Source organism: Schistocerca serialis, chromosome 2 (genome assembly GCF_023864345.2).
Source record: "Schistocerca serialis cubense isolate TAMUIC-IGC-003099 chromosome 2, iqSchSeri2.2, whole genome shotgun sequence".
Lineage (NCBI taxonomy): Eukaryota > Metazoa > Arthropoda > Insecta > Orthoptera > Acrididae > Schistocerca > Schistocerca serialis.
Window position 1 is genome coordinate 642,462,448 of NC_064639.1, and position 18,865 is coordinate 642,481,312.

At 39.4% G+C, this 18,865-nt stretch overlaps 1 protein-coding gene across 1 annotated transcript in view; it reads left to right on the top strand.

The window, feature by feature from the left end:
* The window catches only part of LOC126456299 (E3 ubiquitin-protein ligase RNF12-B-like), a 132,321-nt gene that overhangs the window by 68,759 nt on the left and 44,697 nt on the right, over window positions 1–18,865 (top strand). The gene's annotated exons all lie outside the window — the stretch shown is intronic.

The following is an 18,865-nucleotide window of genomic DNA, read 5'->3' on the forward strand; positions in this document are numbered from 1 at the left end:
CTTCTAACTCAATTCGCAACACATTTTGCAGACATTATCCACATATGCAGCTGAATGTACCTGCAAAATTATCGCTGTATGACACACATTTCAGGATATGTGATGTCATAAACATTACACACAAGACCAGACGCTGCGAGGTACGGCCGTTGGACGCACGGCTGTAAATAAATACGCCAGGTGTCTCCGGTAGTAGACTATAAATTCGCACGAAATCTGTGATGACGTGTAGCTGCATTATAGATATAAAAACATTCATGGATTTATAAACGCTGAGACTATGTGCATTAATAATTCAGTCGATTATGAAGGAGTAACAATATCTTTAGAAATAAGTACATAATAACCCAACATTCATTATTACAATAATAATTTATCTATTTCTAGTATTATTAGCAATAGTCAAAATTATTTCATTTATGTAGATTTTTTCCTACAAATAGTATTGCTGCTTTACGATTTATTTCTATTTATTTAAATTTTTTTCTTTTAGTAATTTGTGTTTTAATTAGAGTAACTTTTTTAATTTTATTGGAACTTATAGGTTATATTCAAATTTGAAAAATTCGGGGGTCTCCTTATCAGTCACCGAACCTGGGTAAGGGGACCGACAGCCTTATGTGTATCTTCGCATCACTGAGAGGTGAACGACAGCTGTAAGACAGACTGAAAAAAATTCGTGGTCCAACCGGGTTTCTATCAGATGATTTTTCGGTTTTCGTGGGTGTACTTCACTGCTAGGATATCGTGCTGGACTGCCATGGTGTGGCGCTAACAGACAAACGCGCGCAGCTGTATATAACCGAGATTTCCAGACGAAGTTTGGAGGACGCACAAACCATCGGGTGTTCATGGTCCACTACAACGGCCCAGTTAGCTCGGTACGAGACACAGACGCATAAGCTGCTTCTTTGCGTCATCAGATTTTTCCTATTTTCTTGACGCAGTATGCAGGGACGTCTTTCTCTTTCCTCCAATGAAGTAAATACTGCGTGACAGGCATTTCAAGAATAACTACGGGGTAATTTTCGAGATGGGATATTTCCATTACAACCAAGACGCAGAATTCTGTAAACAAGGTCTGCACCATGTCATCCATTTGGAGAAACTGGTTCGCATCGAAGTGTGAACAGGTAAAGGAGGACTAAGGATATCACAGAATTTAATAACGGTAGATATATTTTTTCGGAACTATATTTGGTTCAAATGTCTCGAAGCATTATGGGACTTAACATCTGCAGATTTAGAACTACGTAAACCTAACTAAAAGGACATCACACACATCCATGCTCGAGGAAGGATTCGATCCTGTGACGGCAGCAGCCGCGTGGTTACGGACTGAAGCGCCTAGAACAGCTCGGCCACAGCGGCCGGTGGAACGATATTTAAAATTTTATGATTACCGCTCGTACAGGCTGCCTGATCAAAAAACAGAAACGAAGGCTGGCGTGTAGGGAACGTGTGTGCGTCCTGGGAATCTCCACACATGGACAAGAAGCCGCCCTAGAGGAGCGGAACATCTGTCTGCGCGACGCAGAGCTGTTTTGCCGGACAGCAGTTAAGCGCCGTACTGTTTTGCAGCCGCTGCGCTGCGCGAACCGGCCGCATCGCTCTTCGTTACGGCGACCACTGGCGGGGCCGCGGCGGACTCTGGCCGTAATTCTGCGAGCCTTGTAGCGCGCTGTTAACGCCGCGCTGCCCGCCGTCTGAATGACAGCTGCGAAAAATATATGCCAAAGCCAGGCATACTTTTTCATTTACAATTCACAGCCGAAAAACTGAAGGTGTCCGTTACAGCTACAGAGGCATCCGGTTGTTAGTTGTGAACAGTGCTTTTTTTTCTAAAAAAAAAGTTTGAGGGTACTCCGACACTGGATATAATGCAGCGAAAATTACTGATAACTGAAGCATGGGATACCACCCGTCTGCTTTATCCATGACGTCATCAACATGTCAAACTAAAAAAAAAATGATATCTGACTCTTCGGTTGACTTTACAGCTCAAATGAAGCAGGCGATACCGAGAAACATCCAAACATACAAGAGAATGTGGTATCGAACACTTCAGTTTACATCACCTCAAATGAAGCATGCGATTCCCATCAACCCCTAAACAATAAAAGAAAATGGTATCGTACACTTCAATTGACCTATAATACGCCTCAAATGAAACAGGTGAGTCCAATCAACCCTCCGACATACAGAACAATACAAGGAATTACTACTGAACACATATTTTAACCTATAAAACACCACTAAAAGACACAAACAACAACAACCATCCACACCTATCATCAACAACAATAGAAACTACACTACAAACATCTTTTGTAACCTTGTTTGGCTCCCGAAATGGCATAAAGAACAACAAAACAAAGATGGCAATGATTCGTGAAGGATCATGGTGGCGGGACCGTAGACACATCTATTGGTAGCTAGTCGTTTGAGCGTATGCATATCCGTTTAGCACTACCATCGCCCACTATTAGCGCTCGAGGGCACTACATGCTTGCCGAACTGGCTCCCAGCGATTCAGTTGTCGAGAACGGTTGCCGCGGCTTGAAAATGCTTGAAACGGTCAATGACATCGCTTGTCTCACCAAAAACTGCGCTGCCATCGTTGGTATTGCAATTACCAATACGAAAAAAAGAAATAAAAAATTTACGCCCGTGATATAAATCTTTGGCACACTTCCAAGTTCTCAACATCGTAAAAAAATTACGTTGTCGATGAAAAAGTTTAGGGGTATGCATCCCCCAGCGTTCCCCCAGCAAAGCAGCAGTGGTTGTGAAGCAGGTGATAGTGGCAGCTGTCATTTATCATTTACTGACCGTTTCCGTGACGCTCTAATTTTAAATAGGAGGAAAAACAAAAAATTCTCGTTTTTTTCGGGGCATGCGTGAGTCTACCCAAAGAACAACTACGCTTTATACCTGAGTGCTTCAGGTCTTGTGTAACACGTGAGCTGACGCAGTAGAAAGCTGGAGTCACGTTAACACAAACTTCCAGCATGAACATCAGCAGTCCCAGTACAGCGAGGCTATACTTGGAACGAATGTGTCAGAAAATCTTATGTTAACTTAATTAAGTAATCTTTCTTCCCACCTTATCAACGTTTAACGTGTAAAGGAACGTATCATAAAGTGTACAGGCAGACCGTTATCAATAAACTAAAGCTCAATACTGTTCCAGACATTTCCACTCGTGTATGAGTAAATTATTTAACAGGGAGAAGACCTAGATAAAATCGACAGAAAGCGATCCAAGAAGACCACGGACAGCATCCCTCAGGAGATTCAGCAATGTTCCAACTTCATACGAGTATAACATATAAATTAATAATATCTCCATGCAGAAAAACGTGCCTTGCAGTATCTTGGTGAGAGTTCTCATTTTTCCTAGTAGTAGATATCATACCTGAATCGCATGTGAAATAAATACTCAACTATCAGTATCCATTTCATTTAGCAGGGAAAGTAAACCCGTCGCATTTACAATTTAATATAGATGGTTCAAATGGCTCTGAGCACTATGGGACTTAAAATCCGAGATCGTCAGCCCCCTTGAACTTAGAACTGCTTAAAACTAACTAACTTAAGGACATTACACACATCATCCATGCCCGTGGCAGAATTCGAACCTGCGACCGTAGTGGTCACGCGGTTCCAGACTGAAGCGCCTAGAACCGCTTGGCTGCCGATTTAATATAGAGAATTACCGATTTCTCCCTTTATTGGCCATGTTAGATCTGCAAAACACTGAAGAAAAATAACAAATATCTCGAAACAGCAATGTTTTTTCTGCTATTTGATTTTATACGGAGCCATACAGCTGCCCCACGGATGTCGTTATATGCAACACGTTGTATCCGGCCTTCAAAAAACCACGCGCTAGATTTTCATATTCTCTCGCTCGATATGTGCACACTAATAGTCCTACAAAAAAAAAAAAATTAACAGGACCTTCTGGTGGAAAATGAATGTAGTCAAATCTTGCACTGGGATACGTTTTCGCTAGAGGCAGTAGTTTTCGTGTTATTCAAGAAAAATGTACGAAAGTGACCTTTAAACGCACCCCCACTCCAACACTCAGGACACATCGGTCAGGGTTTCTGGTATGTTGTTCATGGCATTCCCTCGCACGGTCGGAGGTTCGAATCCTGCCTCGGGCATGGATGTGTGTGATGTCCTTAGGTTAGTTAGGTTTAAGTAGTTCTAAGTTCTAGGAGACTGATGACCTCAGATGTTACGTCCCACAGTGCTCAGAACCATTTGAACCATTTGAATTCCATCGTACCACTGTGCAAAAATTTGAGGCTGCACGAATTATTTTCACATTCGATTTATTTTTGCTTCTCATTGGCTAGCGTTGCTACACCACCGGTTTAGTCGAGCACTTTCAAATTGTAAAAGCGACGTTTATGTAAATTTTACCTAACAACTTCGTGAATTTCAACAGCAGAAAATAAAAGAATCCGTCTTTGTATTATGACCTTCTGACTACGAAACTGTGCTCGTAAGGGGTTACGTTTGGATCGAACTGTCAGCGTGATTAGTTTTAGCGTGGCATTCCCAAAAGTCGTTTTCTTTCATCACCCTCGCAAGCACGTTTATATTTAGTTGTACAGGCAGGACGCTATCAACGAAATAGCCAACTGTGCTGGTGGCACATGATAGCCCAATCAATAGAGACATAATAAGATCGAATACCGGGACTAGATCTTGTAGTACAGCGGTAGGAGGGAGTGCTACGAACAACATACTAGATAGAAATTCTGACTGGTGAGAGATGAGCGTCAGGGTGAAGGTTTGTTTGAAAGTCACTTTTTCGCGTTTTCCTTGAATAACTCGAAAGCCATGGTCTCCAGCGGAAACACATCCCAGTATAAAATTTAACTATATTAAACGGCCACCAAAAATGATCGTTTTTTCCGTACTTTGCACGTACCGAGTGAGAGAATATGAACTTCTCGCATTTGGTTTTTGAAGGTGTAACGTTGCATATATGTAGGTGAGCAGTTTGGCCGTCTGGACTTGGTGCGAGATGAGGTGAATGTATTTGTACGGCTGGAAGCCGAGTGGCAGGTGCAGAGATGTGATGCGAGTAACAGGAACCGCGTGAAATCCGGTTTGCCCAATGTGGCCAAAGGTGGCTCGCTCAAGAGTACCGGTGATAACCAGCAATGGTGGCCACTCAGACAGTCTGAAATATGACTAATTATAGCTTTTAGAAATTCGACAGTAAATCAAAGTCCAATAATGGAGCAAAGCTTAACACATCGACGATTTCAGATAAATGAGGTGCATCCAATGGAGCAATAATATTTTTATAAAATACAATAATTAATATTTTACATTGATAAATAAACCTTTGAATTAACAGCTTTGAAACACTTCATGAGATTTCACCAACGAAATCTTAGACGATAGCATTGCACTATAGCTATCATTCCTGAACGCTACACATCATTTTCTGTTTTATTTATTGACTTATGATGTATTTTATATCTTTTATTTTTTACTGTGCACACATTACATTCTCCACAAAAATACAGGAAATGATTTCAGCCTAAATACCACATACCTTGTCGCACTTGCGTACGTACTTAATGAATACGTTACCAATTTTGCCAGATATTTTTTAAATTATTGATTACAATTGATAATACAGAATCATGGTAATTTAAGAAGTGGTCAATCGTATGTCTTAGCTGACAACACTATAGCATAGAGCGCAAAACACTATACTTTCAAACAGACATAAATAATTGTTTAAACAATATAACGACAGTCTGTTGTCATATATTGTGAACATACTTGCACAAGAATGCTGGGTAGCATATTTAAGTGAAAGTTTAATACATTTTTGTTGTGCATGGTCTGAGGGTGATCGAATGTTCATAACCTTTATTTAAATATTGTTGTAATATAGTAGTTTAGTGGGGGAAGTAGTTAAGTCAAATCATGTCTGGAGCACATAAGAACTATGTGTTTTTGGTGGGGGTGGGCTTCAGCCGATGGAGAAGCAGACAGTGGTGCAACGCTGCTGAAGCCAAGTGGTGTTAGTCACTTTTGGAGTGAAAAGCTCAAAGAATCGATTCTGAGGACTTTTTACTTTTACATATTTCTTGAAGTAGGCAGATCTGTCGGTGATAAAGTGCTTTTTTCGATAGAGTGGGTGATAGATTCTGGACTGTGAACAACCACTGTGATACTTTTGAAGAATACGTTGAGATTTGGTGGAAGGCAACCTGTCTCTGGTAACGTGGTTTATTGGATCATGTGGGTGATTGATCCTGGGCGGTGAACGGAAGCCAAAATATTTCAATTTTCGGAAGGATTTATTTACCGCGAGATATGAATGTGCTCCAGTGCAAAACTCAAACTCTTTTTCGATTACATTACAAAACTGAGAATAAAAAAAGTAGGAGTTTCTAGTCTTTGTCACTCACATGTTATTGTGACTCGTCATACTGAAGTCTGATTTATTTTGACCTGGCGAATATTTCATGTACTGTTATCACGAAATGGACTTAGTTCTCTGTGTGACTATTTAGCTTGGGGATTTTGCTAACATTCTCGTAACGTTCTCGAAGCAACATTACTGCATGTAATAAAATCATATTTGCAGCGAGTTAACTAGGCATGAAAGCAGATATGCGCCGCTAGACCCCATGATATCGAACAATACTTTTTTTTTTTTTTGGTAAATTTCCATTTGGTTTGGTTGTATGGAATACTGGTTACAGAGCAACTACTCAGCAAAACATCCGATGGGTATCGTCGTAAAGGCCGAATATACCGAATATAACGCGTTACATGAAACGACGTCAGTAAGAGCAGTTAAAGCACAATTACATACCGACAAACTTTCAGAGATGGTACTGTTGGCCAAAATAAGCAAAAATGTCCATTAAGTATGGGCTCTAAAATGCATTCCTTAAGAGCTATGAGCACATAATCGGTACAAGAGGCGTGTTACAAATAGCGAAGATGAACACGTTCTCATAGCTTTTCCAATGTTTACCATCTTCAATGTAGTAAACAAGCCCTTAGGGAACTTCTTCGGCATAACGTCTACATTTAATCATTTATTTGCATAGAATGTCAGTATCACGTAGAGAACATGACTTCTATAAATAATGTTAACGTGGAAACAACTGCTAGTGCTCTAGATGTTCTGTTTTAATTAGCGGAAAATAATGGCTAGCTGTGTAGCGGCACAAATTCCTGTATTTATGAACATGTTCGATGTTCACTTTACACATCCACAAGAGAACAAGCTGAACGCAGTGAGCTTTTTGCCTTTGCAGCTAATGGTTGCGTCGCTAAAGGATTTTAAAAAACTGTAACAAGCTCTGCTGCAACAACGAGACAGCTTTTTTTCCTCTATGGCAATGTTTCCATTGTATAGGGTAAACACATATCATTAATACGATTTATTACAGAGAACATTTCGGAAAATTTCTAGCTTTGTTATTGTCTCTGAAAACATACATATCTTCATACAGTGTCTATGACACACATCCGCAGGAAACGTAACAGAATAAACAATAATTAACTAGATACTTAAAGCACTTTGCAAAGGACTTTTTCGGGCAGAGACCCATTTGAACCGCAGGTAAAAGAAAGGAAAACTACCATTACAGCGTTTACGACCGATCTCTCCCTGAGGTGTAAATAGTTGCCATTACGATATTTTAAAGTCCTGATTGTTCTTGTTGAAGTGGATACAATGTTGACAGCATCCACACGTAAATTTTGTTGACTGTGTACTCCAATAGTGCAGTATCTGCTGGAACAACGGACCAAGCAGAATTTCAGAAATGGCACCAGGACTGCAACGGAAAAGTAAAATTAAACCAGATTTTACGATTTCTCCTGTTCTGCAGGACCCCTACAGCAACCAAAACAACTGGTGCAGACGAATGATCCAAGGAATAAAATTGTCACAGGAGTTCATTCATAACTCAGTATTTCATCGAAGGTGGTACGGTCGCTCGTGTTACAGCTGTACCTCGTTTTGAAGTTTCTGGAATTTAACTTACTTGTAATCACGAATTGTTCCCGTTCTCTTAGTGCCCCGGCTGGTGTGCCACCAGCTAGAAATCTCTCATTTCTATAAGGAAACCCTCTGGGATTTGGCAGAGCGAATAAAGCGTACAAGAGGGAGAGACTGGCCTAACTGAGTCTACGTGAAGCTTGTATCACGGTCAAGTGAGGTCAGCTTCGAAAGATATTCGAAAAGGGGACAATCGTTCGTGACGGGGGGAGGGTGAGGGGGAGGGGATGGGGTGAGGCGGGAGGGGGGGGACAGATAACCTTTTCCTTGGATAACCTACCATTTACGAAAACGTATTTCTGCAGCGTACATACGAATATGAATTATTTTGGTTCATATAAGTCATCGAAATTTGTTTATTCCCTTAAAGCGTCATTAATTGGGAGACTTCCCTGCGGTTATCAAAGGTAGCTTGTGTGTTTTCGCACAACAGTGAGGCGTGGTTTGCTTCCCTTACACATACATGCTGACGTTTCCTCCGTATTAACCACATTCGTACTTTTGTAACCATACTTCTCAACCACGTTTTTTTTTAATTTTCTTATAACCCATATTGAAATTTTGAAATGCTTAAGGATCATCCGACAGGTTTTGTCTTTCATGTCCAATTAATCATTTTCACACCTAGATATGAAACGCGTAAGTCAGCCGGTATTAGCTACAAAATAAATGCCACACCGCTGTTTGTTTTTGTCTCAGGAGCTTTTTCTGCATACCTGCATGAACCAAGTCTAAGCTGCAATGTATAAAGCCTCGTTTACTGCCATTTTCATCATTTTTATGTGTAAGCTCCCATTCGTACTGTCGAGTACGGGCACACATACACACATGCATAAATAAATATCGGTGATCATGGGCCCTGAACATCTTGAACCGCGCTACAGTGTTCCTCCATAGAGGGTGACTTTGTGGGCTGTGTGTCCAGTTCTCGCGGACAGGTCTTTGTGCAGTTTTGGTGGTAAGTCCCTATGGGAGTTCATCGATTCCTAGGGTTACACACTACTTAATCTAACTTAAACTAGCTTACGCCAAGGACAACACACACCCATGCCAGAGGGAGGACTTGAACCACCGACGAGAGAGAGCCGCGCGAACCGTGGCAAGGCGCTCAAGACCGCACGGTGTACAACAAAAACAGAACAACAATGACACAAAAAATACATAAAACAAGAAAGAAGATTCCAGGTGGTAGACAGTGACGTACAAGCACAAACTCAAACATAAAAAAACAAACATTTTCAAAAGACAAGGCATAAACATAGCATTTGAATCCAAAAACACATTCCAAAAATAGCAAAAGACACAGACATCTACCAAGAAGTAGGGATATACCAGCTATAATGCAAGACATTTGATGGAAGACACGAAGGACAAACAAGCAGAACGTTCAATAACCCGTACAAATAAGATATCAGAGCATGGATATATGGGACAAATCACTTAACTTCTGTAGAAAATGTAAGAGAAAAATAATCTTAAGCTTACTAAAAGAGCGAAAGACATGAAAATATTTAGAGTAAATACTGAAAGACACTTCCTAACCTTACAAGAAAATTACCGCAGATAAACAAACAAAAGCTGGAAGGAAATTATTACTAAACTACTCACTGTTTACACTGATTGATTATATAATAGAGAATAATCCCAGTGGCTGGTTATAAAATCCAATTTCCCTCCCAAGAATATAAATATATAAAAAATTAATAAGGATAAGACGTAAAAAATAAAATAAAATAAAGTCCACATAGACACACACACACACAACTTACGCCAGCACACGTATAGTCACAGAACAAATAGTTGAAAGCAAAATCTGAGATTGATGGCAACACTTACAGGAACAAATGAAACTATAAACACAAAAATGCCAGTTAAAACGCCATACGTTGAAAAAAGTGACAAAAAGGGAAAGTGCTACCAGTTTTCCACCAAAGAGAGCGCTGTTTGACTTAGAAATAAAGAATTAGATGCTGAGATCAGTAATTTTCCATTTTATTATAAAATCTCAAAGAACTGTTTTAAATCTATAACCTACAAGTACCAAGCGTACCCTGTATGTGCAAACTGAGAAATCGTCTGATATTTCGCGACGCCTACTGAAGATACCTTATAGTGGTGTGGCCGAGCGGTTCTAGGCGCTTCAGTCTGGAACTACGCGACCACTACAGTCACATGTTCGAATCCTGAATCGGGAATGGATGTCTGTGGTGTCCTTAGGTTAGTTAGGTTTACGTAGTTCTAAGTTCTAGGGTACTGATGACCTCAGATGTTAAGTTCCATAGTGCTCAGAGCCATCTGAACCATTTTTTTAAGGCGAAACGGATCTTGGTGCAAAATATAAACAAAAAACCTTAGTGAGCAGCATGCAAAAGGTGCTTTTGTTTTGAGTCCTGGAATTTATTCACAGCTGCCGCGCAAATGGCCAGCACAAGAGAAATTTCTTTTTGTTGTAGTTTTAAGGTTTCTGTCCCATATAACGATCCGGTGATATGACTGCATTGTAGGATTTTTTAGTTTTCTCTTAATTATGACATTATCTGCTCGAGGTCGAGGTAAGTTTTAGACCCACTGAAAATACGTTGCTTAATTCTTTTTTAAGTTATTATGGCTGTTGGGCCAGGTGCCACGATATTTAAAATTTTCCATTCTAACTACACTGATCAACAAACTTGAAGTGGAATTGTGTAAACTGCATGATTTTGAGTTAGTTATGTATATTTCAGTATAAAAGATACAAAATCATCATCTTCATAAATATTTAGCTCTAGTTTTTTTTAAAAAGTACTCTACATTTTTGCATAAATTACTCACTAACTAAATATGTATTCATGTTCAAAGATTCAGCATAACAAATTTTCAGTGAATAATTACTTGAATTATGTTATGTGATATACATTGATAAATTTCAGTGCCATTCTGGAAGTACAAAAGTAAAACGTTAAGAAAAAATGAAGATAGTATTACATGAACGAAAATACTGTGTAAGTCTACTTTGTACCAGAACTACGTAAAGCACAAAAGAGAATGTACAAATTTACTGGTCACAAACGTATATAAAGGATTACAAATGTTAGATGTCCATATGTACAGTATATACAGCTACATATTTTGTTCAGAGATAATTTCATAAGATGACCTTTTTCGCTTGGCTTGACGTTTATACACATACTCGGGAACATCCCTTGACAGTCCAGCAGTAATCTGCTAAAATAGCAGGGCTCCACTTCCTGGCATACCTCTTCTCAAATGTGGCAATATCTCGATGAAATCACTCCCCATGTTCATCTTTGGGGAAGAGGTCAAGATGACTATGTAAGAAATACTGTTTCAGTGACATATTGCAACCAAGTTTTTCATAAGTTGACAACATGTTATCTACCATCTCCTTGTAAGTTATTGCTCGTTTGTTCCCTAAGAACTGTAGCCGGCTGCTGTGGTCGAACGGTTCTAGGCGCTTCAGTCCGGAACCGCGCTGCTGCTACGGTCGCAGGTTCGAGTCCTGCCTCGGGCTTGGATGTGTGTGATGTCCTTAGGTTAGTTAGGTTTAAGTAGTTCTAAGTCTAGGGGACTGCTTATTTCAGATGTTAAGTCCCATAGCGCTTAGAGCCATTTGAACCATTTGAACCTAATAACTGTAAACAGACTGTCTTAAAACATTCCCATGCATGCTTCTCATCATCGTGTATAGTCCATCAAAATTATGGTCTCTAAAAAGCTCTCGAATCTGTGGGACTACAAAGATGCCCTCCTTTACTTTGGCATCACTTTTGCCTTAAGTACTTAAATGAATCACCATCTCTGTTCATTCCTTAATAAAGTTTTTCATGAGACTTAACCTGATGTTCAAGTGTTGGAGCAGAATCTTTTTAGGGTCTACTAGAGGTTCACTCTTAATGTTCTTTATACCCGGCTGAAAAGATTTCCTGGTGCGTCATTCATGTTTGCTGTAAAGAGATGCATGCGCTCTGCTATCCCATTCACAGAGAAAGTAGCAATATTTAGTATATCCTAACTGGATACCTAATAGCAGTGCAACCACTTTCAAATCACCACAAATCTGCCATTGAAGGTCATTATACTTCATGGCTTCTAGTAAAATTTTCATGTTTCGGTATGACTCTTTCATATTCACACTATGCGCAACTGGAACAGAAGGAAGCTCATTACCAATGTGTAAAAGCACTGCTTTTAAGCTCAACTTTGACGAATCGATAAAGAGTCTTTACTCATCAGGGTTGTAATTATCTCTGAGAGCCTTCATTAAACCATTTATGCCTACACATGCCACAAGACTATCTTGCATGTTAAAAAAAGGAGTGAATTGTTGCTCTCTTCTGCGGTAGAATGAAACATTTCCGTTGCCTTCCAGAAAATTGTGCTGTTGCAATCTTGATGCTAAAATCTCAGCCTTAGCTTCAGAGAGCTCCAAATCTCTAATGCGATCACTTAACTCATTTTGAGACAATTTTTGTCGATCATCAGTTGATATATTTGGAAGAAACTCTGGATCTTGTGATGTACATGGTTCAGGACATTCAGAATCCCCATCGGAAGTAATCTCGTAATCTGTCGGTGGTTCAGATATTGGCAATCCTTCCCCATCTATAACTGGACGTATGGCAGATGGAATGTTAAGATAGATCACTGTCCGCTTCTTCTTCTTAGATATTCCGTTCTTGATAGGAGGAACCATACAAAAGTAGCAGTAACTGACACGGTTAGTTGGCTCACACCAGATCATGGTTACTGCAAAGGGCATTGAACGTTGTTTCCCATGCATCCATTTCATGAGGTTGCTGGCACAAGTGTTGCAGATCACATGTGGAGCCCGGGGTTTATCCTGATCACTTTTTTTGCACCCAAAAAAGATCTGTAAGCCTTTTTTAATCAACAGAGTTATTTACTGTTTTTGTGAAGCAAATGTCACTTCTCCACACACATATAGCTAAATGTGTCAGCATTGTTAACACAAATTCGTGGCATTTTTTTACACTTCGATAGCAGTCAACTTGAACAACTGGTAGTTAATCTGGAAACAAATGTGCAAAAATTATTACATGCATTAATAAAGTCACCGACGTTGAAGCGGAGGGTGACAAAAAGGTAACTAAAACTGGTATCAAAATGTTTATATCCAAAATATTGCACACCAATAAGACCAGGGATAGTAAAATAATCCGTTGTTACTAGCTATTATGACTTTGACAAACCATTATAATATTTGATTTTAAACTGAACATAAAAATCCGTATATAATTATTTCAACGTAATAAAACAGTGTAAAATGAAAACGAGACCTAATTTTGAATTGCCTTTGTGATTTTCGCGATCAGCGCATTAGAATTGACAGGAATTGGCTATTTTCATTCGATTTATATTTTAATTGTTGCACAGTGCTATTTTCCATATCCCTACCTGTAAGGGGACGTTATTAGGGGCTTCCCTCTATATTTATCTCATTTCAGTCTTCCCCACATTAAACCACATACCATTCTTACTAGTATTCTTTACTGAGCCCCCTAGAGTTTCTGCCAGCTCTTTTTCTGACCATGCTATGCCTGAAATGTCACCCCCATATCTTAATGACCATGTTCTTTCATTTAAGTTAACCTCTTTGCCTTTACTTATCATTTCCCTAATTGCTTCCTCCACGAACAGATTGAAAAAGCAGTGGTGAAATGACCTCACCTTTTCTTAGACCTGTGCTGATGCTGAATTCCTTGGACAGCTCATAATCGTATTTCACCTGTCCACTTTAAATTCCTTCACCAAGTTAATTAATTTACTTATTATGCCATGTTCCCTCAGCATAGTATACACACTTAATCGATGTATACTGACAAAAGCCTTGGATAATTCCACAAATGTTACCTGAAACAGATGGTTGAATTCCCAGCACTTATCCCTTATTTGATTCACGGTTGTCCTTCCTGGCCGAAAACATGTCTGGTACTCTCCAAGGGCATTATTAGCAACAGACTTCAGCTTTTCAAGAATTGTTAACAATAGCACTTTTTGTGTTACAGTGAGAAAGGAATATAGTTGCTAAAATTTCCTTTTCTGTTGTTTTTTTCGTTCAATGGGATAATGCAGCTGTCTTTGACTGGATTGGGATCCCGTTTCTCGGTATTTCACTTACTGAGTTGTTTATCTCTTTCCGATGTGTTTTACTTCCTGCTTTCAACATCGCAACCATTACCCTGTGTCCTCCTGGTGTCTTATTATCCTTCACTTTTTTAATTGCTCTTCTACGTCTTGCGAAGTCACTTCAATTTCTTCTTCCTCTACACTCTCTGGGAAGGCACTCTCCACATTATCAGCATTCAGCATAGCCTTAAATATTCTCTCCAACTGTCCAGTAGGCTTACGTAGTCTGTTAGTACATTTGCATTCTTATGATTAATAACAAACGTCCCATTTCTTTGAGCGTCCCATACATGCTCCATTATCTGAAGCATTTTTCTGGTATCACATATTGTGTGTTCCCTTTCCATTTCACTGATCATGTTGGTCATGTTTTTCGTTTCTATGCACTCTTTTCTTGTTTATTTCTCTGATTATATTCATGACTGCTTCCTGTTGTTCTGCACAATTCCTATCCAACAATTGTGTTTCCCTTTCTCTAGTTTCGGCCTTCACAGCTCGTTCACATTAATCTTTTCTTCTTGTTTGTTGGCTTCTTCTCTCCTTGACGTTCCTTTACTGCTTCAGTTACAGAGGTATCTTCCCAGTAATGATTTACACTTGTATCATCAGCGTGGTTTGATATTAAGACTTCAAATTCAATATGCACAGATATTTCACGGGTGCACAACTTTGGATCCTTGAGCTGCTCAACATCAAACTGTCTCTTGATCATGTTATTCTTCCTTCTGTTACTAATGGTCAGTGTTTGTATCAGCCCATTTTTAAGATCTAATATCTGTAACATAATTCTTGTACCTCTCATCTTTCTCTGCCTCGTGATGACTGGGTGTTGTGTGATGTCTTTAGGTTATTTAGGTTTAAGTAGTTCTAAGTTCTAGGGGACTGATGACCATAGCTGTTAAGTCCCATAGTGCTCAGAGCCATTTGAACCTCTCATCTATAAGCATATGATCATTCTGACAGATGGTATTACCATCTGCGGAAGTCCAGGTTCCTCTGTGTATACGTTTGTGGGAGAAGGCCGTCGAGCTCACCACAAGGTTCTCGCTTATCGCAAAACTCTGCGCTATCGTCTGTTTTCCCATGGCTACTCTCCTTCACGATTGTGGGTCTATGCAAGTCTTCCTGTTCACATTTGGCGTTGAAACGGTCGAAATGTCAAGCGAAGTTGCCGCATAACGTCAGTGAAACTTCTACATGGGGCGCACGCAAAATTGAATTTGCCGACTGGAACGCTTTAGTTTAGCCAATGTTTCGTTCGATTGGTCGATAACCGATGCTCTACTGTGCAGTACTATGTAAGTCCGAGAGACTGAGCTAGCGCTACCTCCAAAATTGGTGGCAGGCTACATCAAACCAGTCATCAGAAACTGACGTCAACTAAAAAGAAAAAAAAAAGGAAAAAAAATTTAAAATTTTTGTGAAATGAATCCCTTTCAGTGCAAAGTAAAGAAAAAAAGTATTTCACCTTAACGCAAATTAATGCTCGTTTCTACTCAATATCTGTCTTTGTTATATGTACAGTTCATTTATAACTCAGATTTATTTATAACAACAAATACTGTTGTGAAGGAAAGCAAGGCCAACTTTACTAAAGAGGTACATATTGGCTTCTGAGCTGTAGAATTTTAAATAACTAAATAATCGAGTTCTGTTTAACGCAACAAAATAATTAATGAGCGAGTCCTCAGTGTCTCATTTAATTTCTGATATTCATTCTGCATATTCTATCACTAAACTTCCTTTTTCTACTTCCTTTTGTAAAGTTGTAAACCTATCTCGCAGTCTTCGTACGACATTACTTACTTCTCAAAAGTTAAATGTAAAAGCGACTGTCCATTTGTGACTCGATAGTACAACATCTGATTGTCTAACAAATAAAATTCCATTATACAGAGGTTGAGTCTCTCTTCTTTGCAACAGTATGATAGCACTATGCTCAGAAAAAGTTTTCTCATCGGCATCTTGGCACGCAACCTAAGAGAAAGCGAAACACCATCAATTCCATCCTTCCTTTATACAAGTAAATAAACACAAAACATGACAAGTAAAGAAAATTAAGACTAACCTAAGTAACAAACGAATACGATATGTGCATTGTATCCCAGAATTTAAGCTATGAACTTCTAGATCTAAGTGCATAAGATACGTTTCTGTGATATAGCTGTTTCCTTGGTATTCCTGCTATTTCCGTAACGGTTGAAGGAATTCGTGGCATTGCATCAATCTCACCTTTAAACGAGCTGACTCCCTTGTCTTGTGTTATAGAAGTTCTACTTGGCAACCGCAATTTGATGTTGACTAGTGAAGTCATTTCTGTAACGTGGTAAGGCTCATGGTATTTCATTAAAATATTTTTCGTTTGGCCTTTGGGGTGTATGGATTATCTGATAACATCCACTGTCTCATCCTGTAGTGAGGCAGTTTGGTCTCCCGTTGGCCAATATGTTCTTGCTTCTCTAAAGCTTTTGTGTTGGCATGCTTTACTTTTCGCCAAATTTATTTCAATTACTTCGCAAACTTCTTCACTGTTTCACCTGTGGGCCCAGTTTAGGTTGAACTACATCAAAAAGTGATGGCATTTTCCTCACATAGGCTACCTCGTCCAGCGAGAGACAAGTTCCGGCATGAACTTTCGAATCATATGCACGGACGATAAATGTATCCTAGTCTGAGTGGTGTGCATTCACGAAATGATTTCACATTCGTTTGAGGATGGAACGGGCTGGTACATAACTTCGTAATTTTTAGTAAGCGACAGAGATGTTTCATCAGGTCTAATACATAATTACTGCTTGTTCCGTAACAATGGCATCTGGCGCACCATCCTTTAATAACCGGTTGTTTACCATTGCTTCTGCTAGTTTACTCGCCTTCTGAACTTAAATGGCTGCCATAAGTAGATATCTTGAGAAATGATCTAACACCGTAAGAACATATTGGTTACCTGCTTGTGTTATATTAAAAGGTCCCAGGACGACTAACCCTAACAAAGAGAATACTTCGTCAGTTTTTGGTAGTCGTTGTAACGGAATTTTATGATGACACAAATCTTCTTGTTGTGCACATGAGATGCAGATCGTTATTGCTGTACATCCACTGTGATGTTTTTTCCACCAATGTCTTTCAGGTACATGTCTATCAGCTGACCGTTTTCCTCTGTAACCTGATGGTGGTGGTTGTACGCTTGATGTAATGATTCGAGTCTCAGGACTACAGGAATGACAATGCGAGGTCCGTATTTTGTAGATCTGCAGGGGCAAGCCTTCTTGCGTTTTAAACTGAGGCTGCGTTCGAAACAACTGACATTCTCTGTCAACTGCTTCTGCCTTTATCCAGTCTGTCTGGCTTCCATCTACTACTTGCGAAGGTGTTGTCTTTCCACTTAGAACATCAGCATTTGCGTGTTTAGCTCCGGGCTTATGAGGTACCTCATAATCAAACTCACTTAATTTTATTGCCTATCTTGCTAATCGACTTGATGAATCTTATAACCCTAATAACCACTTTTAAAATGCGTGGTCGTAACTACTTTGAATTTACAACCATGCAAGTAGCAACAGGAGTGAGAGATTCCGTGTATAACTGCTAACATTTCTTTAATTTTAGCCTTACTCAATTGTCTGGAGCCATATGTAACTGGATATTCTTTCCCATCAACAGCCAGACTTAAGAAACAGCCAAAAGCGCTGTTGGACTGATCACACGCAAGTATGAACTCCTGTTCGAAGCCAGGGATTATTAACACAGAATCTGATATTGATATCTCCTTGAAATTGTGATACCTACTGAAAACTAACACCTTATCGTAGCAATTTAGCTAATGGTCATGCAGTTTCAGCAAACCCTTTCACAAACTTGCGATAATAATTGCATAGCCCAATGAATGACTATAATTGTTTTTTAATTTGTGGTGTCAGAAAATAACATAAGGTGGAAGTAAGTTGAGGATCTGTCCTCATTTCATCTTGTCTGGTAATATGCACAAGATAAATTACCTGTGACTGAAAAAATTACAGTTCTCCACACTTAGTGTAAGGTGTGCTGCTGTCTATCCAGTACAAACTTCACCCACACGTTAAACATGATATTCTACATTCTTTAATAGACCAAACGTATTTTCGATTTTAATCCACTACTAATAGTCGTTGGAAGATAGCTGGACAATTTTTCAATACAAATGGCGTTTTTCGATATTGATAATAACCTGAATTTGCTGTGAAAGCAGTTTTGGGTTTGTCTTCAGGAGACACTTCGAGTTTGTGATAACCACTTCTAAGATCAATCGCTGAGAAATATTTACATTTTCCTAGGTCGTATAATGTATCCTTTATGTTCGATATGGGACATGCATCCATTGTAGTTCGGATTCAAGTAACGACAGTATGGTACCGTCAACTGATTTTTTTGGGTACAAGGGCAATATTTGCCGACCAAGAACTACCGCTACGCTCGATAATACCCTTACGCAATTGGTGGACTATGAAATCGTCTACTAGTGGTTTTAGGTGTTTCACTGTCCTGTATGGTTTCCTATAAAGTGGTGGGATATCCCCTGTTGGCATGCGATGTTGTGTGATTGGTGTTGCTGGTAGTGGACAATCTGATCTGATTAACTCTGAATATTTTAACAGTAAACCTTCCATGGCTTCTCCT